Source organism: Suricata suricatta, chromosome 2 (genome assembly GCF_006229205.1).
Source record: "Suricata suricatta isolate VVHF042 chromosome 2, meerkat_22Aug2017_6uvM2_HiC, whole genome shotgun sequence".
NCBI classification, from domain to species: domain Eukaryota; kingdom Metazoa; phylum Chordata; class Mammalia; order Carnivora; family Herpestidae; genus Suricata; species Suricata suricatta.
The window spans coordinates 42,453,313-42,477,306 of record NC_043701.1 but is presented as its reverse complement, the minus strand read 5'-3'; positions in this window follow the sequence as shown (position 1 = coordinate 42,477,306).

Genomic DNA, 23,994 nt, shown 5'->3' with positions numbered 1-23,994 from the left:
CCCGACCCCTGTCTTTCTCTGTACACAGGAGGAGTTACACCTCTCTGTGACCTTTAGTTGACCCAGTGACTCAAACAGGGTGGCCACTATTACAATGACATTTCCAAATAATGGAGTGTTCATTCATAGAAGCTAGACTGTATCTTTGTAAATCTGTCTTTATCAAATAGACACGTAAAGACACGAAAAGCAAATCTTCTGCTTGTGTTCTAGAGTGTGTGGCCTATCTTGGCAATAATCAGTTCTTGTTTCCCTTTAACATCTTACATTTTTGACAAAAGAGCATAGGAGAAATATTCTATTCTGAGGAGAGGGAAATGGTAGGATGCTCATCCCCAGTTCTCACCTCAGTTTAATGGGAAAAAGTGGTGAATAGCATGGAGCTAGGATTTCTTTAGGGAGAAATTATGGTGAATGAAAACTTCTTATAAGTGCTAGAATGTTCTGGAGGGGATCCTGCTAATTAGAAAGTAAAGGGGTTATTGTGTTTTCTCCAGGCAAACTTTAGAGATAGGCAGTGACTGGAACACAGCAGTACTTCTAGAAGGATTTGCAGCTTTACCAAAGCGGGTTCCTTTATTGGATAGCTACTTGTGGAGGAGTGTTGTGAAAGAATGAAGTATTTTGCAAGGGTCTAATTCTATATGAACTTGTCCCCATTTGCCATTAATTTTTATAACTCTTAGAAGGCAGGGGTCCTTTCCTAGTTACCTACTTGCTCCTTCAGAAACCATTACTGAGCATCTGTTGTGTGAACAGCTCTGTGCTCTGCACTGAAGATAGCTAAGTATGAATATAGTATACAGATACTCTTTATTCGTATCATGTATGTATACAGCAGGGGGCCGAGTGGGAATTTGTGAGAACATATGACACAGACTTAATCTCAGTCTTGCAAGGCTTCCCTTAGGAGGGGTCATTTAAACTGAAAGTACAAGGAAAATAAGAAGAGTTGACACTTACTGAGTATTTGCGTTGCACCAGACAATGTATTAAGTGCATTATATTTGTTATCTTATTTAATCCTTTAAGCTAGGGACCAGTGTTATGTCCATTTTACGGGTAAGGAAACTGAAACCTAGAGAATAAATTACTCAAAATTGCATGCCTAGCAGGTGTTAGGATATGGACCTATTTTGGGGGTGAGTTATATGTATATGTGTATATGTATATATGTATATATGTATGGGTAAGTGTGCACTAGCTTCCTCCGTACTCTGACTCTGGAGACTTGGCTTTTCATCTTTTTTTCTAATTTTTTAAATGTATTTTTAACTTTTATTTTTGAGAGCTAGAGAAAGACAGTGCAAGCAGGGGAGGATCAGAGAGAGGGAGATACAGAATCCAAAGACAGGCTCCAGGCTCTGAGCTAGCTGTCAGCACAGAGCCCGACGCGGGGCTCAAACCCAGGAACCATGACATCATGACCTGAGCTGAAGCTGGATGCTTAACCAACTGAGCCACCCAGGCACCCCTCACCTTTTTTTCTTAAATTTATTTATTTATTTTGAGAGAGAGAATGAGTGAGTGAGCAGGGGGAGGGGCAGAGGGCTTGAGAGAGAAAAACTGAGTAGTAGAGAGAGAATCCCAACCACACAGGGTCCATACTGTCAGTGCAGAGCCCAACTCAGGGTCCAATCCCATGAACCATGAGATCTCTCCTCTCTGTGTACTTTCAGAAGGATTTACTTTGGCCTTCATAAAACTGAATGTGAGCGTGGGTCCTCTTTGTGTGGAAAATTGTTACCAAATCCTCCTGAAGGAGGACCTGAATGTGAGGGGATGAGGGACGGAGGGACACGGATCTCTTTGCTCACTCACGCTGGTGGCAGAGGTCTCTTTCCCAGGGAAATAAGGCCCCACTGAAATTAATTATTTGGGGAAGGAAGGAGGGAAATGTTTTCTTTACCAGTCCAAAAACCCTCCACATCCATAGAGAGGAGGTCGTTTTAGAAGCCTCAAAGGAATTTCTGGAAGAAGAGATATAACCACATCTCTGTAATCCCTGCTAAGGATAAAATGAAATCAACTCCACATTTTTGGAAGCAGTAGTAGAAGTGAGCAGCTTCAGAGGTTGGTTCCCAAAATGGGGCAAGGAACTCCTGGGAGGTGATGAAAGTTTAAGTTGTCTGAATATCCCAGTGTTGCCTAGCGAGGGTGGTAGCTCTGAGACATTGCCCTTGTAGGCAGCTTGCAGGCCAATTGGCAAATAGGGCGCAGGGAAAAGGTGGTGGGGAAACAGAGGATTATGGGAGCCCTCTGGAAGAATAAGCAACAGAACAACTGGAGATATGCTGTTCTCACCTGGTGAGAGTAGATGTCCAGGACTCTCAAGATTATGTAAATAAGTGTTTAATAATAGTTATAAAGTATATTCATAGAAAGTTTGAGGTATGGTCAAGTCAACAGCTCAGGAGGAAGACTGTCATTGAAAAGACAGTTTCTCACTCACAGTTCCCAAGAGGAAGGGGTTTGCCACATTGGGGGGGTGGACAGGGGGGTATTTGGAGAAGAACCTGGGCCAGTTGGAAGGCAGAGGGAGAGAGGAGAACCTCAGACAAGAGCTTTTACTGTGGTTTCTATGGGAAGGAATAAGCAAGTTAGGGTAAGCAGATCTAAGATTGGCCAGACTAAATAATTTCAGTGGATTTAAGGGCATAGGAGCTATCCCTAGTTGTCTGGGACCTGCCCTGAGGTGACTAGATGGACTGTGGCCTGGAGTGTAAGGGCCTGATAAAAGAGGCGGTTGGAGTATGGGCTCCAGAATGGTGGGTATGCACTTGAAAAGTGTGCTCATCAGTGAGTTGTTCCTATCTAGGAATTAGCTAACTCTGGGATGGGCAGTCTCTCCAGGGTCAGTAAAACCCCAGAGGTCAAAGCATCAGAATACAGAAAAAAGACATGGTTAATACAACAAGCCAGCTGGGAGATGGTAAGCACCATTTTTCTCCTTTTTCTTTTTCAATCTTTCACAAGAGGTTAAAATGCTTCATGTTTTAGGTCACGGCCCCTAAAGGCCACATAGACCAGCTCGAGTGCACCTACTCATGAAGGGAGATGGTTATGTTTGTCCCAGGCCTCATTTAGAAAGGAATTTGAAATCCTTCTCTGGAGAAGGCCTCATATGCATAAATACAAAACTGTATTCATTAATAATAAACTTCATTGGAAACTTTTAATCATGTTTTTAAGGGCTGCTGTTTCAAAGCAATCCAGTAGAACCAAAGCCTTCATTATTTGAGAGATGTTTTTATGCAAAGTCTGTTGAAAGAGAATTAATGATGAGCTTGGGTGAGTTGGGTATTCAAAGAGATGTCAGGGAGAGTTCCCCATTGGACATAGGGGACACAGTGTGGTATTAAATGGGGTTCCTGTTCCAGCCCAACATGTTGCTGCTCTGGACTCTGGTTCCCGCCCCCCCCTTTTCCTCTCTTGCCCTGCGATAAGAAACCAGTCAGGGAATTACACATAACACTGTATTTCACTATAGGCATGATTGTTGCTTCCATTTGCTTATTAATTTTCTGGAATCAGATAGTTGTGCAACTGGAATCAGATAGCAGTGCAACTGCAGACATAATGCCAGGGAGTGTATAAAGAAGGAGTGCATGGTGTTCTATGACACATAGATTCCCGTGTTTGACCTAAGAAATCAAAAAGCAATGACTACAAAATATTTTTAAGTAGAGGAGCTTGAAACTTCAATAGACTTTGGTTCTTCAGCCTGTTAGGACAGTTTGGTCTCTGAATTGCTGAGTGGGCTGAGCTGAGCTCTTGGAAGCAGGAGCACATGCATGTCAAAGCCAGTGTTGGCTCTGGGAGCTAAGGGTATCCTGCTGTGGGGCAGCGTCCAGGAAGCACAGCCAACAGTTCGCTGGTGTCCAAAAGCCTAATGTTCACATTGGGAAAGTCCTGTCAGGTCACCTAGTGCAAAGCAGCCCTCTTCATCGCCAGGCTCTTGGACTCTACTACGCCCACCTAGTTTGGGCCTCTGTCTGATGGCCACTGATATGGAGGCTCGACTCTCAGCAGACTGTGCCTCATGGGGACAGCTGGACTTTTTACTCCCCCATATTGGCTCTCCACCCCCAACCCTGGACTTGCCGCAGGCTCCCCGGGCTTGTCAACTATGTTTCTATAAGTGCAGAGTAGACTCTGGTGTAATGCAGTAAGAGGGACGATACATGCCATTGGCAGAAGGAAATACTCTCATTGTCACTTGTTCAAAGGCAGGCGTTTTGCGGTGAGTAGAGCAAGAACAGTGAGAAGTGTTGCTCACTCTGCCCAGGCCTTTGCAGCCAGCCTGAGCCATCCAACTACCCACAGACAGAAATACAGGCCGTAATCACCACTAAGTGGTCATGGTGTCATTCTTTAGGAAAGCCAAAAATAAGCTGAAGGGACTATGGGGTTGCTAACGTTTTAATTTTGCCATACAAGAATTAAAAAAAAATTATTTTCTACTCTTCCTGTCATTTCACAATAAAAGGGCATTATAACATCCAAAAATATGAATACATTGTCCTAAGTTTTCTCATTTACTCACTGTCTGGAGAAAATGTGGGCACATTGCTAGGCCAGGTAGAAATAATTGACTTCCAATTATTGAGTATTTACCAGGTACCAGGGACTCTTCTAAGCCTTTCCATATAATCTCCTTTTTTTTCCTTTTTAAAGTTCTTAGATGGCTGCCTATGGTATCTTGCAGTGACAGCAGCAAATGATCATTTCCGGATCCGTTGATAAAGCCTTGTCTAGGGCATTGTGTAGATAAGGATCCCAAGATTAACAAAGGCTCAGCAGGAAAGAGTAGTTTATTGATTAACAGTGCCTGACATGGAAATGTGGGGGTGGGTGGGTGGGTAGATAGGAAGGGTGGGTATTTTTCACCCCACGGCCTTGCAAAAAAAGGTTTCAAAGTCCTCAGTGGGCAAATCAAGAGCTCTACAGTCCTTGGGATACCCTTCCAGAATTGTATACGTCCCTTTTCTTTAAATGCAGTGCCTTTGCTTCTCCGACTCTTGTTAAAAGGCAGATTCTTACTCAGTAGGTCTGAGGTGTGGTCTGAGACATCACATCTCTATCAAGCTCCCTGATGTTGCTGTTCCAAGCATCACACTCTGAGTACCCAGCCCACTTCCCATTCATTCCTAAAACCTGCCTTGTGCTTTTACATGTACTTTTACTTGTCAGTTACCAAGGGATACCATTCATTCTTTACTAGGTGTGAAGCCCTGTGTTAAGTACTTTATATGAATCATCTTATTTAACTTTAACAACAAACCTCTTACATAGGTAATAGTATTATCATCCCATTTTAAAAATAACTAAACTCTTGGAGTGCCTGGGTGGCTCAGTCGATTGGGTGTCTGACTCTTAATTTCGGCTCAGGTTATGGTCCCAGGGTTGTGGGATCGAGCCCTGCATTGGGCTCCATGCTGAACATGAAACCTGCTTGAGATTCTCTCTCTATCTCTCTCTCCCTCTACCCCCCTTCCCCATGGGCACTCTGTCTAAAATAAAATTAAAAAATAGAGAAACCGTCTCTCATTAAAAAAATTAATTAATAAACTAATAATTAAATAAATAAAAATGACTAAAACCAGACTCAGAGGTTAATAAATTCCTCAAATTTACAGAGCAAGGGTCTAGAACTCCAACCTGGAGGACACAAAGCATACATTCTATGGCCTTGCTGCTCAGCCTATGGATTGACAGCTTTAGTTTCACCTGAGAGCCTGTTAGAAAAGCAGAGTATCAGGCCTCACCCCAGACCCACTGAATCAGAATCTGCATTTTATCAAAATCACAGGTAACCTGTGTGCATATTAAAGTATAAGAAGTGTACTTTTCATACTTTCTCATGCATCTCTTCCAAAATACAAAGTCTTGAATCACAATTTTTACCACACCGAAATAAAAGATATTTTGCAGTTTTGATCCCACAGAGTTGACCCAAAGGACATTTTTACTATGTTACTGGGGAAATTTTTGGCTCAGCAGAAATAATCAACACAAAATAAAATTGGCAATGCCTAAAGATTCAAGTGGTAAAATTTAATACACATGAAAACCTGCTCAAAGGGTCATATGTTGGTCATATTGGATACTGCAGAAATTGACTCAGGAAAAAAATTACACTTGGTAGAAATAATCAACATGAAATAAAACTGTCAACAGCTAAAATTGCACATGACCAGATACAGATTGAAAAAAAAAACCTGATAGAAGAATCAAGTCTTCTTAAAAAATAAATTGCATCTCAAAATTGGACCCAGAAACATTGAACTTGTTAGAAATAATGACTTCAAAAAGAAAGCATACAAAAGTACATGTTATTACTCTGAAATTACTTCTAGACAAGTACAAAACCCTGATTAATGATTCAGTATTAAGTTTCATGAATGCAGGAATTAATATCTGTCTTCTTTCCTATGTATTCCTAGCATTTAAAACATTGCTCAGCATATAATGTACATCAGTTACAAATATGTTGCACAAGATCCTAAAATGTATAAGGAGTATAATCTGATAAAATTCAGTAAGACAAAAATGAAAATGGGAAAAATATTGAAGATAGTGTAAATGTGTGGTAGAGAATTTGATCAAAGAAGTAAAATGATTTAATGATCCAGAGAATGCTTTATATCTGAGAAAGTCTATATGAGAAGATGATTAATCAGTGTTTGCAAAACTTGGATAACAGATGGATAAACAGGAGTCAAGATAGGCTGGAAGAGTGCGCTCACACCATCCACCTGTTCTAATGGCGGAGTGAAATCTGTGGGACAGGGCAGCTGCCTGAAGATCGACTGTATTCCTTCCTTCTGGCGGCAAATCTTAATGATCCTTCAATGCCCAACTGAAATTTAACATCTTCCAATTGGCCTTTGCTGATCCAAAGTAGGGTGTTTTGCCCCATTGTTTTTATCCCTGCCATTTTGACCCAAGGATGTGCTGATGATACCATACAACCTATTGTGGTTCATCAAAGTTGAAAGAAGACTTTTGAAAATAAGGAATGTATTTTTATAATAGAACAACCTTCTGATATCTCAGAAGAATTACTTATAATTCTATTATAGTTTAGCCAAGAAATAAATACAAGCTATCAGACTCCTATTCAATTAATAATATATATTACTAAGGAAAATATATAAAATATAAAGTGTTCTATGTGTTATGATTCACTGCGTGAAAAGTCACCTCTTGTTTATTAATATTGAAAACTACAAAAGTTCACCAAAATAAAGAACTTGTAAAAAAATTCAATATAAAATAAAATGTTCATGGATGAACTATATACATAGTAACATTAAAATTGATGGAAGAATAAAACTGCTTTCAAAATTTAGATCTGAATAATTAAACATGGGAAATTGGACTTGATGAAAATAATCACAGGATGAAGTTTACAGTGGGATTCAGTATGTACACTTTTAAGTATGTTCCATAAAGATGTAAACTAAATATGAAAGAGCTATATACTAAAAGGTTCATTAAGAGGCGCCTAGGTGGCTCAGTTGATTAAGCATCTGACTTCAGCTCAGGTCATGATTTCACGGTTTGTGGGTTCGACAGCTCAGAGCCTGGAGCTTACTTTGGATTCCGTGTCTCCTCCCTCTCTCTCTGCCTTTCTGTGCTCATGCTCTCCTTCAAAAAATAAATAAACATTAAAAAAATTTTTAAACAGTTGCTTATAATGGAGAAACATTAGCAAACACTGCTAAATATGGAGTATATTAAGGGAAGAAAGTAAAATACGTCACCTTCTCTTTATGGTCAATGACTGTATCCCAGAGCAGGATCTCTGCATTTATATCTACTCATTTTTAAGTGAAAGTGTAAGTGAAAATAATATTTTGCCCATTCTCCTGAACACTTTTGCAAGCTGGCATTTTTGTGGATGGTTGTGTGATGTCACTAAGAGTGAGAGCCTTGGAAACACAGAGACTACTGCTACTGTGGTTTCACCCCGAGAATACCAAGTACCAAAGTGGTGTCAGGGGCTTGAGTTGGGCAGTAAGGAAGGGTGAAAATGTAATCACAGTAACTGCCTAGCACCCTGGGATCTAGAGATTGAACATGGAGGAGCAAGACCAAGAAATATAAAATATACCCCACAACCTCCAGTAAAAACCCAATACCTTGTCTTTCTTGATTCATTTCTTAAATCATTCAACAAATATTCATGGAGTGGCTAACTGGCACCAGGAATTGTCCTAGACAGTGTTCTAGATTGAGGACACCAAATCTAGAGGTTGAATCATGAACAGAGGAGACAAAAATTTCTGCCCTCATGGTAGAGAGAGAGAGTGATATACAAGCGGGTAAATTATACAGTATGTTACTTGAGATGTGATATGGAAAAAATAAAGCAGCGTAGGGGCATAGGAAGTGCTTCTTAGTGGGACTGTTACTTTGAATTGGGTAGTAAAAGGGGGGTCTAGTCGGGAGATGGCATTTGAGAAAACTTGAGGGAGGCCCGTGAGCGATGCAGGTATCTGGGAGATGTACTGGGTGGAGGAAAGAACTTGGCTCTGTTATTCTCTAGCTTTAGATTCATGTCTGGCTCAGTCTAGAGTGTTAATAACCCAAACCTTGGAAATGGACTCTAGATTAATGAGGTTTTGGAATTTTGGAGAAGGAAACCAAAGGGTGCAGAAGTATCTTAACTCTTGTTAAACCCTGTGGCTTTTCAACTGGGCTAGGCACTTTTGAGTCCCCAGGAACCCAATCTCTGCCATTAGTGTTTCCAAAATGTGTTCTTCATCCTGAGTGATAGCTGCCAGGTGGTAAGGGGTCTCGCTCTTAAATAAACTTGGGAAACACAACGTACTATCTTCCCAGTTTGAAAAGGCCTGCAATAAAGAAACCTGTTGACTTTGGTTTAACCCTGAGCTTCCCTAACTTGTTCTCATGCTGTGGCTATTAATATACCTCGGAACAGATGCTCAGCAGAACACTCCGGGCCACACGGTAGTGTTCCAGCTGCTCGCAGACCATCTGGTAATTGTTCTTTCCCTTCTCCAAATAGTCCGTGTTGTTGAATTGTAAGGCAGGCTAGGTGATAAAATTCTCTTGTATAACCACTTGGTCCTGGACACAGGATGAATAACAGAAAATCTTTCTGGATGAGATTGACTTGCTGGCTAACTATTGCTTTAAAAGGAGTCATCGATGATTGGAATAGTAGCCCTATGAAAGAGGTCAGTCAGGGCCCTCTTGAAGATGAAGTCCTAAAGACTTCAACAGAAACAACATATTGCAATGTACTGAATACAGAAGCAGAGAGAATCTAGCTAACTTTATTGAACCAGACATTGAAGAAATTTGCAGATGTGCAAAACAATGCCACTATTTTCTCTTTTTTTTTTTTTTGGTTTTGAAAAATATAGTTGTTTTTCATAAAAATGTCATTTATGCTAACATGTAATTATTATTTTTAAATTAGGTAACTAATATTTAAATATTTTCTTTGTTTTATTTTTGAATTTGGTAAATATTGCTAGCTATAACACACCTAAACTAAAGCTCTTTGGGGTCCTCAATAACTTTGAATAATGTAAAGTCCTGGAACCAAAAAACTTGAGAACTGCTGAACTAGGCAATCCTTCTAAGAAGCCAGACTACTGGTTTGAGACTTGTGAATGCAATGCATTGGAGGTAACTCATAAGACCCTCTCCACTCTGGGCCCATTCTGAAATGGGGAAAAAAGTGATTTTGATTTTTGCCAATAAGTCCCAATTATTCCTATCATGTACTTACCCTTCCCCACATGAGAACTCTGCTTCTTTCTGTTGTCGATATAGAATATTTGAATTGCCATGAGCTGTTTGTCTAATCCCAATGGAACTTAGTTTTCTGTCTTTGGAATAGTCTCATGCATCTCTGTGATGTTCTTACCTTAAAACCGTACACATACTTATTAAGTGCCATCTATGTACAAGGCAATTTTCTAGTGAGTAGGGAGATGGTAATGAAAGAGTGCTATCCTGCTCTTGTGAACTGACAGCCCAGTGAGAGACTGGGTAATATTTAATTGAACACTTACCCTGTGTCAAGTTCTGTGAATTTTGTGTGTGGTGTCTCCACTTCATGGTCATGACAATTCTCTGAGGCTAGTTGCTAGTATTGCCATTTTACATGGAAAGGAAATAGACTCAGAGAAGTTAAGAAGTTTGCCCAGTCACAGCAGTGGACATACTTGGTACACTCACCAAATCCTCTCAATTTCCACGAGTTCTGTGCATCCATGCCTCAGTTTGGTGTGTCTTGCTGCTAATGGCTTATAGCTGCAAAATTCTTCAGAGGATTGCCCATGGGCTACCATAGCGGTCCAACCTGTGTCCAAATGCTACTAGCTGATCACTGATGCCCAAGTACAAAAGCTCAGCTTCCTTTGCTCCTGGAAAAACTGTGGATGTAACTTACGGGCTTAGGCTGGTCTTTATGTAAAATTAGACCTTTGCTTCACTTCTTTTTCTTCAGTCTCCCTCTCAAACTTCTACCATTTTTCCTTAGGAGCTCTTTGTTGACAATAAACCACTTGAATTTGAATCTTTGGCTCGGGGTCTGGTTTTGGAAGAATCTGACTAGAGACAATTACCCATTGAAGTGGCAGAAATCAGAAATTGAACCCAAGACCTTTAACTTGAGCACAAGTGTTTTTTTAACCAACAGGCTTGACTGTGAGTTTTCAGTTGATTGGTGTGGGCTAGTGGTGAGTTGATCCATCCACGTGTCAATTCTACATAACCATATTTTTTATTTTGCCACACACAAGGGCATCTCTTTTTACCTTGAGGGTATATGTTCTTCATCTTCTTGAATGAAGTTCTACATGGAGGAGAAAGTAACATTCAGCTAGGTTGTCACAACCAGTTGACCAGTTTTAAATGCTAGCTTCTTCCTTCCCCAACCAAATAAACATAAAGAAAATATTGATAAACTCTTATTTCCTACCACCCATGATGGCAATATATAAAGCAAATGGAAAAATAGTAGGTTGGTAATAGGGTACTGTGGGCTCCTTCCAAAGAATCAGCATCAGTAGCTAAAATGTCACAGACTGTTACTACCTCAAGAGAGGAGCCATAGCCTAGTGTTTGGTTGGCAGTCACACCATCACTCTGTTGAACTCTGTCTTTTGTGTTGAAAGCAAGGGCTGTTACTCCCCAATGCCCTAGCCATCTCTTGGTTTGTTTCCCTGAAACTGGAGTTGGAGTGACTATAATTACCCATCCATTGCCTTTACAGAAAACACTTCTGTTCTTGACTATTGGTAGTCCCTTTGTATTGTGGGGTCCTTGAATTTGGTGTTAAAATTCAGAGGTGGCATGGGGACACATATCCTTACAGCAGCCTTAGCATCAAAGACATTTGTGTGAAAGGGCCCTTCTTCATTACTGTGGAATTGTTTATTTTTTCAATTAACAAAGGATAAGGTGGTCCACGGGGGAATTTTGGCTTGGAGTCCCAGAATTTAAATATGTATGCCCAGTGGGAGGCTAGCAAGACCTAGATTAATCCAGTTCTTTCAACACCTGGGGCTGGGCTTGCAGTGGGGGTGACTAGGTTAAGTGCTGACTTTGGAAGGAGCCATTCTTTCCATGTTTGGAGATATGCGCTCAGGTAGCAGCTGCAGGCTTGGAATATTTCACCAACTTACACTTAGATGAAAAGTTGATGGTGCATTCTTAGTATTTACTTTCATACCTCTGTTTTACCTTTTCTCTCCTCCTCAACAGAAAACACCTTATATCTAACTTGATATTTTGGGCATACCGACTTTATTTAAGATACAGTCTATTTTTTTAAATTTAAGAAACAACGAGCCCCAATGTGAGCCTCAGAGGGGAGCAGGGGACCCTTCAGTGATCCATACATGCCCCTTTTAGGTTAGACTTCTTTTAGGTTCAGCCTAACCCAAGAAACCTTTTCTTCCTTCTCTCTCTGCTAGCTGATCTGTTGAGTTTTAAAGCAAGTATATATGTAGAAATTCAATAACTTGTATAGCTCTGTGCTGGGAAATTTTCAATTTCAGGAATTGGCAGGAAAAAAAGATGGGAGAACATATCAGGAATTGCTAAGATCACTAATGAAGGCAAAGTGAGAGGCCACAGTTGGAACACTTTTTATTTCCTTCTTTACCCTATGTCTTTCCTCCTCCAGTCTGGAAATAGAGATGCTTCAAACTTCCCTAAGGTAGGGATGACCAATGATCAATCTGATCATAGTAGAGACCAGACTTTGCCATGACCTTCAGCAGAGAGTTCCAAAAAGATTTTTAAAATTTACTCTCAAATTCATGAACCTGAGAAACATTTACATCATTTAGTGATTTATAGATTTGGGTAAGTAAAGTCGTTCAGAGGATATACTTCTCTTCATTGTGGCATCAATACAATTTATAATGGATGGGCATCCTGTCCCTGACTTTGCCTCCTCCCTTCCATTTCCATTGGCATGAAAGAATGGTCTCCTGAACAAAATGTGTGTGATGATCATAGCACCGCTGAACACACTGTAGTCTTCTTAGGGGCATTGCACCTCTCTCTTGGGCATTGCAGATTCAGGTTTACATAATGAAAGTTAAAGAAATAGAGGAGGGGGAAAGCTTCTGGCTTAAAATTCCGTTTTACGGTTTGCATTACCCATAAAATACCAACCACCTCCAGAAGGTGGCTTTCCATTTCAGCTCAGAAAATGCACAAATAGATGAGGACTAGGAAAAACGGAAAGGTGGGAAGACTTGGTTTGCTTCCCAAAGGCTCTCTCCTTCCCAGCAAGAGTCCTGATTAGTTCTCTTCTTCATTTCACTTCATCTCTTTCTGCTGCCCTCAAGCCCATCAATTCTGATATTAGATACAGTTGTGTTTTCAGCTCAGTGCCAATGAATTGAGTTCAACATGTTAACTTTCCTCTGCATTTGTCTTTGTCTTTCATTATGAAAGAAAGTGTTCTATCCTTTTAAAGGCATTGTGGGGAATCTAGGGGGGTATTGTAGACCCAGAAAGGAAACATCTTCAGGAACCTTCGACCAAGAGAAACACCATCTGAAAATGCCTAAGCTAACAAAACTGAGTTTAGGACATCTGCTTTTGGCCCATTCTCATTAACCACCATGTCTCTGGAGATTGGTTTTCCTCCTAATATGGTGAAATATGCCAAAAGCAAGTAAATTCTCCTGTGGGATTTAAAGGATTTAACTGAATCACATGGAAAGTTACCAGATCTTCTGAATGATTTATGTGGTGGAGGCATGGTTCTATTTGGATGAACTTCTTGCTGTATCACAGGCAAAAGAAAGTGAGATATTCAATATATACTCACCAAGTGGTTCCAAGGACCTTGCCTTGAAAAAAGACAGTTTGTTTTAAAAGTTAGTTTAGAAATGTTAAAAAAAAAGAAATTACATTTTTAAAGTAAGTTATCACAATGACAATCATTTTCATCAGTGCTGTAAATAAAGTCATCTTTTTTGTTATCACATTGTTTCATTGCTCATAAGTAAGACAAAGGTGTATAAGTTTGGTCTTAATCTAAGTCTCAACACATTGGATGGAAATGTGAAGGCTCATAAAATTTATGCCAAACAATTAAAACACATGAGATGAATTTTAGAAGCTGGAAAACACATGGGAATCCTGGGTCCCAGATATGTGTCCTCATTCCCTCAGAAATGGACAGCATTTCTTAGAAGTCAAAGCTTGGGAGCACCTGGGTGGCTCAGTGGGCTAAGTGTCTGACTTTAGCTCAGGTCATGATCTCATGGTTTGTGAGTTCGAGTCCTGCATTGGCTCTGTCTGTCTGTCTCACTCAAAATTAAATAAACATTAACACATTTAAAAAAAAAGTCAAAGCTTGGTTCCATTTCAAAAGTGATCATTTTCATTCTCAGCCTGATTTTAAAATGGAGCAGCAGAAATGAATTCTTCTGGGTTCTATTCACATCTCAATGCTTCTAGGAAAGTCCACAGAGAGTACACTTCTCAAAACCTTTAGTTAACCATTTACTACAAAAACTTCAGAAAGTGTGTGGAGTTTTTCAACAATTGCAGCAAAGCGTATTGCTAGAGAGTTATGAAAAAAATATACAACATAAGTCTTGCTCTTCAAAGATATCTACTGCACAGGCAAAGATTACCAAAGATTCTTTATTATAATAAAAAAATGATCTGGGTTTTTTTATTTAAAATTTTTTAATGTTTATTTTTGAGAGATAGAGAGAGAGACTGAGTGTGGGGGTCGAGGGGAGGCAGAGAGGGAGGGAGACACAGAATCCGTTGCAGGCTCCAGGCTCTGAGCTGTCAGCACAGAGCCCAATGCGGGGCTTGAACTGAACCACAAGATCGTGAGTTGAGCCAAAGTCAGGTGCCTAACTGACTGAGCCACCCAGGCACCCCAAAATGATCTGTTTTTTAAAAAGAATAGAATGTGGGGTCCAAATGGAATCAGGGTCATCGTGGTTATGTTCTGCCTCTGATGTGTACTGCATGTCCCAGATGCGTTGGGAACACTGTAGAACCACTCAGTGCACCTGCTCTGTCTGTATGCTTTACCTGGCAAGTCTTTACTTAGCAGTGTCCCTCACACCATACAAAAAACAGTCAGTGGTCCAAGAAAGGCATTTGGATGCTTCTTTAGAGTAAGTGACTAATCTTCTTGTGTTTAGAAATGTGGCTTTTATTTTTTTTAATTTTTTTTTGAAGTTTATTTCTTTCTTTGAGAGAGAGAAAGCACTTGCACATGAGTGGGGCAGGAGCAGAGATAGAGGGAGAGAGAATCCCAACCACGCTGATAGTGCAGAGCCAGATGTGGAGTTCAAACCCATGAACTGTGAGATCAAGACCTGAACCAAAATCAAGAGTGAGACGCATAACTAACTGAGCCACCTGGGTGCCCTAGAAATGTGGTTTTTAAAGTCTTAGGTGTATAGATCATTTTGAAAAACTGATTAGAGTCAAGAAAAAGGGAACATACATATCATGTACATGTTATATTTTGCATTCAGTTCTAAGGTTCCAAAAACTTCAGGGCTAGAATATCATTATGGGAGAAATTTCATTAGGTCTACTTAAAGAACATCCATGATAGGCAGGAAGAAGAAGGAAGTGTTCTGACCTTGGACAAGGATGTAATTTTTTGTACTAGTGGCCAGTTAATTCAACCCATCAGGATAACCTTTGCCCTTGCTTTTCAGTGGTTTATAAAAAGGAATAACGGGAAATGACACTGGCAGGAGATTTTCAGAATTGGAAATAGTATTCAGTTGGCTCCCCGAACAGATAAATATAATATACATCTAATTCAAGTTTTAAATGCCATTTAAGCCAGAGAGGCAAAGCAGGGAATGCTGCTTATTTGGGGGAGAAATAGTGGGGAGAGGGGTGGGGAGGGAAATAGAAAGGGAAGGCCAGATGTTCAGTTTTCAACATCGGTATTTCTGAAGCCAAGAATATATTGCTGACCCAGGCATGATAAAATGTGCAGGGATTCCCAGCAATCCAGTCAGCTGACTTGTTTAAGGAGGAAAACAACAATTTTAAAATAATAAAGTTAGGCTGTAAATATGATTTTCTTTATCTGGGATTCTAGTTATTTATACCACAAAATGAATAGTCACATAAAGATCTTATTGTTTCTCATCAGAGCAAGCAACCTTCATGCCCAGAGAATGCCTTGACTTCATGAGGTTATCAGAAGAAAATGTTGTAATTTTTCGTGAATTTTATTTAATGGCCAATCTGATGTGAACCAAAATACTATCAATTATATCAAAAACAATAGAAATCTTCATCTTATTGCTGGTTATGGGGCAGTATTTTTCTCCTTTCAAAAGGTGACGGGACAATTTCTTTTGCTCTTCAACTGAGTCACTTTACAAGTTTGTTATCATTGTTAGAGTAAAATATTTGACCAGTAACATTGAGTGACCTATACATTGCCTTAATAATGTGACATTTTATAGGTTTGGCTGTCTAATGACACCATTTAGGAGTTTGCGCTCTGCCCACTGTTGATTTGCCCTTACAATTACCAAACTGAAGAAAAATGGCTTTTTATTAGGACATGAATCCAATTGAAACTTTGCCAGGTTGGAATCATTTAATTTTTGGAGCTTGTATTCCATCCAAAAGCCTTCTGTGGTTTGTGCACCCCAAGAATGATTTTCTATCCAAGTCATATTTGAATAAAATGATGGAGAACAACATGTCCTGTGGTTCCAAGAAACCTAATCTGGTGCAGGGGTGGGAGTTCACTGTCTTCTCTTGTACCACCCTTCACAGTACAGGCTGGTAAGAAGTTTATTTAGAAGCTTGTCTGCAGAAAGAGACTTTTATTGCGTTAATTAAGTCATACAACAGAAGTTATCAGTTCTATGTCAAGAATTAAAAATTACATTCCAAACGAGTATATTTGTCAAAATATACAGTTTGTGTTTCTCAATACCCAAGAAAGAATAGAATATTTTCAGCAGAAATAATCTTGCTACCCTTTTATTCTTCACTACTCAAGATAGACAAACATAGTTTTGCTTTTTTCTTCAAAATAATGGCCTGAATAACAACTGTTTGTTCCCAGATACTGTTATGCCCAGATTTTAATATTGCCCCCAAAAACCAGAGATTACCTGGGAGACCGAAGCACGCATGCAAAAGCAAAGGGCTTTATTAAGAATTTAGGCTCGCCGGCCTAAGTTTGGTCTCACAGCCTTCAGCAACGCAGTGGATCCCTGTTGAGAGCGCCGAACAAAAGTGGGGTAGGGCTTTTATGAGTTTGGGAAGGGGGAGTTACAGGAAATTGTGATATAGGTATTCAATATTATTGACAGCAGGTTTATCCAATTACAACATTTAGAGTGTTAACCAATCACAGAGTAGACCCAGGACCCAGGACCCTCACATAGGGTATAACTAGCCTTAAGCAATAGGAATGTTAAGGGTATTACAAGGGTGGTCCCTCTTGCCTTGGGCAATGTGTGCCCTTCTATTGTCTCAAACCTGTGTCCTTACATTACAACTTTGGTAACTTCAACAAATTTATAATAACTTTGCTTTGTACTTCATTGTTTGTGTAAGCCTTTTATAATTAAAAAAAAATCCCAATTTTCTGAGACTTTGGCCTATTTATTCCTGCATCTTAATCTGCCCTGACTTTCCTCCAGATAAACTTAAGTCCTGTCTAAGGCCTCTAGAACTAATATGCTAAATAAAGCAATCAGTGATCATAGAGAACTTATACAAAGAAATAAAATGATTTTCAATAAAAATCTGGTAAAATATGGTTTGTGTCAGGTAAAAAGGGTGGTAGAGTTTGGTATATTGTTTATAATTGACTTTAAAATATTTCAATGTGGACTTCAAGGTGATAAATACTTGAGTTAATGTCCTTTTATACCCTGAATTGGACTAGTTAGTAATTGAAGCTATCTAACCAGGGGTGGTTGGTTAACATTTGAAAAACTCTAACCAGGGGTATGTGGGTGGCTCAGTCAGTTAAGCATCTGACTCTTGATTTTAGCTCAGGTCTTGATCAAAAGGTCATGAGATCCAGCCCCACATTGGGCTCCATGCTAGGTTGTCAGAGTCCAGTTCCAGCAGGTCCAGGGCTCCCTGAAGGATGGACAGTGTTAGTGAAAGGGAGTGAGAGAGCCTTGGCTACTTTCTGATCACTGGGCAGGCATCTCTACACTGACTGGAGAGTCAGCTTTATTTATTGAAAAAATGTGGGGCGCCTGGGTGGCTCAGTCGGTTAAGCCTCCGGCTTCGGCTCAGGTCAGATCTCACCTTCGTGGGTTTGAGCCCCGCGTCGGGCTCTGTGCTGACAGCTAGCTCAGAGCCTGGAGCCTGCTTCCGGTTCTGTGTCTCCTTCTCTCTCTGCCCCTTCCCCTCTCATGCTCTATCTCTCTCTGTATCAAAAATAAATAAAACATTTAAAAAAAATGTATGGTGTACAAAAGAGAAGTGGCAATTGCCTTAGACGATGATTTCTGATGACAAACTCTTTGGTATGTAAAAATTTCCCAGAACATAGATTGGTAAAAGACTCATGCATAATCTTTATCAATAGTGATTGATGTAGGTGACTAGATGCTTATCACATGGGGAAGGAAGGTATCTTTAGCATTCAAATACAAGGCAATGTTTTTAGTATAGCAAAGGCAAGAGTTAGTTCTTTTGTGAGCAGGTCAATAGCCTGTTTTCTTGAGGGGAAGAAAAACAGGTTTCTCAGGAAATGTAATATTTGCTCCTATAATCACAAAAGAAGAAGCTCCTATAAGTTCCTTCACAAGGTCTGATACCAGTCAGCCAGGTGCCTTAAGGTCAAGGCTCAAGAGTGGGTGTAGAGTAGGTAACCATCTGACAGCGGGAGGCCCCACCTTGCAAACACGCCTTACTTCAGAAATGGCTCCCAGCACTAGGTATGGCATATTCTTGGTATTCTCTCTCTCCTTCTCCCTATGCCCTTCCCCTGCTTGTTCTCTCTCTCCCTCACTCTCTGAGAGTTTCCAGGAAGTTAACACAGGATGTGGTGGACAGCTTCTTGGGATTCTTCTCATACAACTTCCTCCCCTTAAATGCAGGCTGGACCAAACAACTTGGTTTAACAAAGAGAATGCAGCAAAAAGGATGAGATATCACTTTCAAGATTGGTTTAGGAAAGGCTGTGACATCCCGTTTGCTAGCATTCTCTGTCTTGCCTTCTATGCTTGCTGGCTTTGATGAAACAGCTGCCTTGTTGGAGAGGTGCACATGGCAAGGAACTAAGAGTGGCCCCAGATATAGAAACTGAGACCTTCAGTTCAAGAATCCATGAAGAACTGACTTCTGCCAACCAGCACCTGAGTGAACTGGGGGAAGCTACTCCTTCCTGATTTGAGTTATTAGGTGAATACAGACCCAGCCAACACCTTGAATGTGACTTGTGAGGGGACCTGAAGCAGAGTACCCCACTAAACTGTGCCTGGAATCCTGACCCAACCAAAACTTAGGAACTAACAAATGTTCTTTTAAGCCATTAAGTTTTGGGGTAATTTGTTATGCAGCAATAGATAACTAATACATAAGAGCTAAGGATCTCGTTTTAATCTATACTAGCTGATCTAATTATACACTTACAACTGAATTATACCTCAGTAAACCTATTTTAAAAAGTAGATTAGAGCATTTGTTAAATATCATAATATTAGAAACACTTGCACATATATCTATAAAAGGAATGATGTACAAAATATATATGCTGGCTAGAAATAATGTAGAGTACCTCTGCCTTTGCATGTAAGAGGAGTAAGAATATGGACCCAGAGCCCAACACTCTCCTCAATGATACCTTAGCCCTAAGATTCCTGTTCAGCCCTAGATTTGGCCATCACATGGAGGGATTATGTGGCTTGATTTGACTCAAGTTAGCGAGAATCTACTGCTAGAAAACTGTGGCCTTTGTCGCAAGTAAAACCTTCTAGTAAGCTACTTGTCAAAAAGTCTGAAGTGTGGAGTTGATACTTTTCTGAGCTTACAAGAGTGGATTCCAAGACCTCCCTATGCCTGCATGTTAATAGTTGCTTGTTGATCAGGCAGAATTTGGTCAGAGACTTGCTTTCTGCTCCTGAGGACATGAGAGATCTGTAGTTCTCACCTTTTTCTAATAAAGGCTAAAGAAATCAACCCAAACAAAAGGGATGACTGTGAATGACCAAACTGATTTGGGCAGTTCTGTAACAGTGCTGATGTGCCAAGAGGTTAATGTATCAGACAACTGACTGACTCCCTTGCATGATAAAGTGGCCCCTGTGTGTCCTCTAGCATTTTCCCTGTTATAGCAAATAATTGATTAAGCTGGTCCCTCAGGAGAGTCATCAGTTAATTTAAGCAAACTTAGAGAAATAATGGTGTTATTTTCTCACTTGGAAACCTTCCTATTTTCCCCAAAACTAAGTCAAACTCCTTTGTCTTAAATATAAGGTTCTCATAACTTTGTTTTCTACCATCTTTCACACATTAAATTGGAAAACCTAAATGTGAATAGATCTTATGTTTTCTTGCTTCTCTGTCTTTGCTCATTTAATTCCAACAGTATGAATGATCTTCCCACCTATTAGTTTTGGACAAACGATGTTTATTATATGATGGGCCCTTGGATATAAATATAAAATAAGGTGTGTTATGCCCATCAAAAGCTTATTCTGTATTGTATGAGTTGGTTGTATCAGCAAGCAATTTTAATATAATTTGATGAGTGATATGATAGGTTTCTAGAGGTAGATTAAATATAACTGACAAACCTTTTGTGGCTCCTATTAAAAAGTGGACTCTTCTTCTCCAACTCTTAAGCCTGGACTGTACTTGTGTCTTGTTTTGACCTATTGAATGCACTGGAAGTGACATCATGTCATTGTTGAGCCTTGGCTTCTAGAGATCTGCATTCCCTCTTGGAGCCAGCTGCCATGTTAGCAAGCCCAGCTGCACCTGCTGGAGAACGAGAGGCCATGCAGAGTAGAACTGAGGGACCTCAGCAGATGGCAGCACTGTATTGATCAGGGTTTTTCTTTTTTGTATCTTGTAATATTTTGATACCTCGGGGGCTTTCAGACCTGGGGAGACACTGCCCCTCCCATGGCCAGCTGAATCCTAAAGTGTTGGGAGCTATTTGAACTTACTGGTAGAGTAAAAATTCCTGGTGACGGTACGGCAAGTTTGCAAGGTCTCTTGCCCCCAGATAGATCCCAAAATCTCCCAAAATCTCTTGAAACTTTTCATTTCTGCTTGGGCACCAAACCTCAGAGTGCTTTGCTGATTCGTGTCAGGAGCAGCCTGTCCCCCTGCCCTGTCCCTGAGGCATGATTGCACCTGGTCAGGGAAAAGATGAGTAAACTAGATACACCCTAATGCAACATATCATTTTCCCCTAAGCAATTAACTGATAACTGACTACCTTCTGGGCCTGAGTGCCTTTGTGAAAGTCACTTCTGCAATAAAACGTATCAATCATCTTTGGGATTGTGAGAACAGGCATTATGTCTCCTGAGAACCTGTTTTTCTGGAAACTTTCTCTTAGAGTTATAAATAGCCTAATGACCCTTACTCATAAAAAACTGACCTTTACTAAACAATGCTGTTTGCCTCTTGGTTAAAGGTCGCTTCCTTAAGGCTAGACCTGAGGTTTTGTAAGAATACCTATGACACCATGAGTGCCTGTAGCTAAGTTTTTTATGACAATCATTACTACTAGAATTGTAACTTCTGCAGAACCCATGTCCTGGAAAATTGTAAAACTTATCTATGAGAAATCATTTACTGCTCTTTCTGGTCCTTGTACCTTTTTCCATAAATAATGCTTGAGAACTAGACAGGGCAGAGTTGCCTGCCAGAATGGTAGAGACACCTGCCAGGTGGGCAGGGTTGCCTGTCTGGTGATCAGAATGAAACTGAAGGCTCTCTCACTCTCTCTGGCCTGCACCATCATCCTTCAGGGGAACCCTGGACCTGCTGGAGCTGGACTCCAGCACTAAAGGTGGCAGTCAGCTGGCTCAGAGCATGTGTTTTCTTTGCAGACTGCTTGATTCAGTGCTAAGCCCTCACCAGCTACCTGCTTATCTCATCCCCACCCTGCAAGCCAGTACTTCCCCTGCTCCAAATTACCCAAGGGCCAGCTTCCAGACAGCTTGGGACAGCACCCCAGGCCCCAGAACATATTGACAGTATACAAGCTAGGCAATCCTAAACTTCAATAAAAGCTCTGGCACAGGCTTTCCTTTTGCCCCTGCTGTTGTCTCTTGACCAAAACCTGGTACTTCCCCATGTAGCCCCCATGGTGTGGCATGTTCCCTTCTCTTATGAAATGTAAGTAGGGAAAATCTTCTTTCAGTTGTATTAGCCTTCTTATGTCCTGACTCAGTTATCACCATAAATTAAAATACTGCAGGTACAAATTTTAGAACAAGCATCAACTGACTGGGTTCTCCAGCTTCAGTCAAGCCTTCAGATAATGGCAGCCCCAGGAATGGGCTGGGGTGAAGCCAGCAGAGCCCCCTGCCCAGCTGAGTCCAGTTCAAATGATTAAGTGTTTGTGGTATGGGGAAAAAACATGCTGTGGTGGAAAATGACAATGTGTGGGGTACACTCTTTCAAGTTATCAGATTCTGATTCCTTGGGAGAAGTTTATGAACTCTATAAATTGTTGCAGCACCTGTGCGGCTCAGTCAGTTGAGTGTCCGATGTTGGCTCAGGTCATGATCTCACTGTTAGTGGGTTCAAGCCCTGCGTCTGACAGCTCAGAGCCTGGAGCCTGCTTTGGATTCTGTGTCTCCCTTTCTCTTTGTCCCTCACCTGCTCAAGCTCCCTCTCTGTCTTTAAAACAAAAATAAATAAAATCTTAGAAAAATAGAAAGAACTCTGTAAATTGTTGACAACTGATCTCAATCCAAAATAATTCTTATTATGGACATGCAAATGAATTCTGTCCAGTGGATGGACCAGCCTTTCTTTCTGCCTCCAAAAGCTAATGTTATCTCCATTTTCATCTTCATTTCAATATTCCTTTACCCCATATAAATTTGTTTCTTTGTCTTCTCTTTTAAATCAGTTATCACACTTGCCTATTTCCCTCATTTAATTGAGTTAAATAAAACCCAGCACATGCTCATTTTATATCTGTATGAGAGTCATGAGTTTACCATGTTTTGAAAATTATTCCTTAGCATAACAACCATTAAATTTTGAGGCACAGCCATAGATAAGTAAAAGTAATAATAGATAACTGAATTGATTGCTGACATCATGTTTGCCTGTATTTCTTTGCTACCCTTACGACTAATAGAAAATACTATTTTTTTGTGTGGTATAGATGATGATAAATATTACAAAGGAAAATATTGGGATCACAGCCCTGTAACATTCCAACTAAAGGGAAGCAGTAGAGTGATGAGGTTAAGGGCTTTCACCATTTAATATGCTTGAGTTCAAACCCAGACTTCACCAGGTATCAGTTGCATAAACTTGGGCATATTTGTTAATAACTCTAAGCCTCAATTTCTTCATGAATCAAAATCATTCTTAAGGCATAGAATCATAGAAAATGCGAAAAAATGATTGTGTAGCAGATACCTTTCATTGCTCCCCTGATATCCATCTCCTCGTTTCTTTTTTTTTTTTTTTAATTTTTTAATGTTTTATTTATTTTTAATACAGAGAGAGACAGAGCATGAGAGGGGGAGGGGCAGAAAGAGAGGGAGACACAGAACCAGAAGCAGGCTCCAGGCTCTGAGCTGTCAGCACAGAGCCTGACGCGGGGCTCGAACCCACCAACGTGAGATCTGACCTGAGCCGAAGCCGGAGGCGTAACTGACTGAGCCACCCAGGCGCCCCCATCTCCTCGTTTCTGAACAGAGCCCCGAGTTATTCTAGGAGTCCATATTATCTTAAACTCCAGAGAAATGTCCTGACCTGTATAAACCGAGGAGATCATGGTCTTTCCCTGGCATCTGAATTTGTTTAAAAGAGAGCAGAAGATCAAGTTGACCCAGTCAAGCAAACGGGAATGATTTGCACCCATGATGGGAGAGAGCATTTTCTTTTTTCCTTCTTTCTTCTACTGGGTGTGAATGAGGAAGCCTAGGAACTCTTATTGCTGTTGGCAACCATCCTGTAACCAAGAAGCAAAACAGCCTTGGAATAGAGCCTCTGCTGACAGTCAGAAGGACAAAAGGACCAAAGCTGTAAGCTTAAAACGTGACCTTAGTCAGGGTTCAGTGCAACAACCTAGGTTTTTTGAGTTGGAGAGGAACCCTCATTTGAATCTGCACCAAAAGGACACTGGAGTGTTGGCCAGTGAGGATTGGAAGAGATACTCCATTTCCCGTATATTGTGTAAGGAAAGTGCTGTTCTATCATCTAACCAGCCCTAAATGATTGTTCCCCTCAAAACCAAAATTCAAGTACAATTGGGACATTGGCCTCTGTATTCATTGCCTATAGTCAGAATTTATTTGT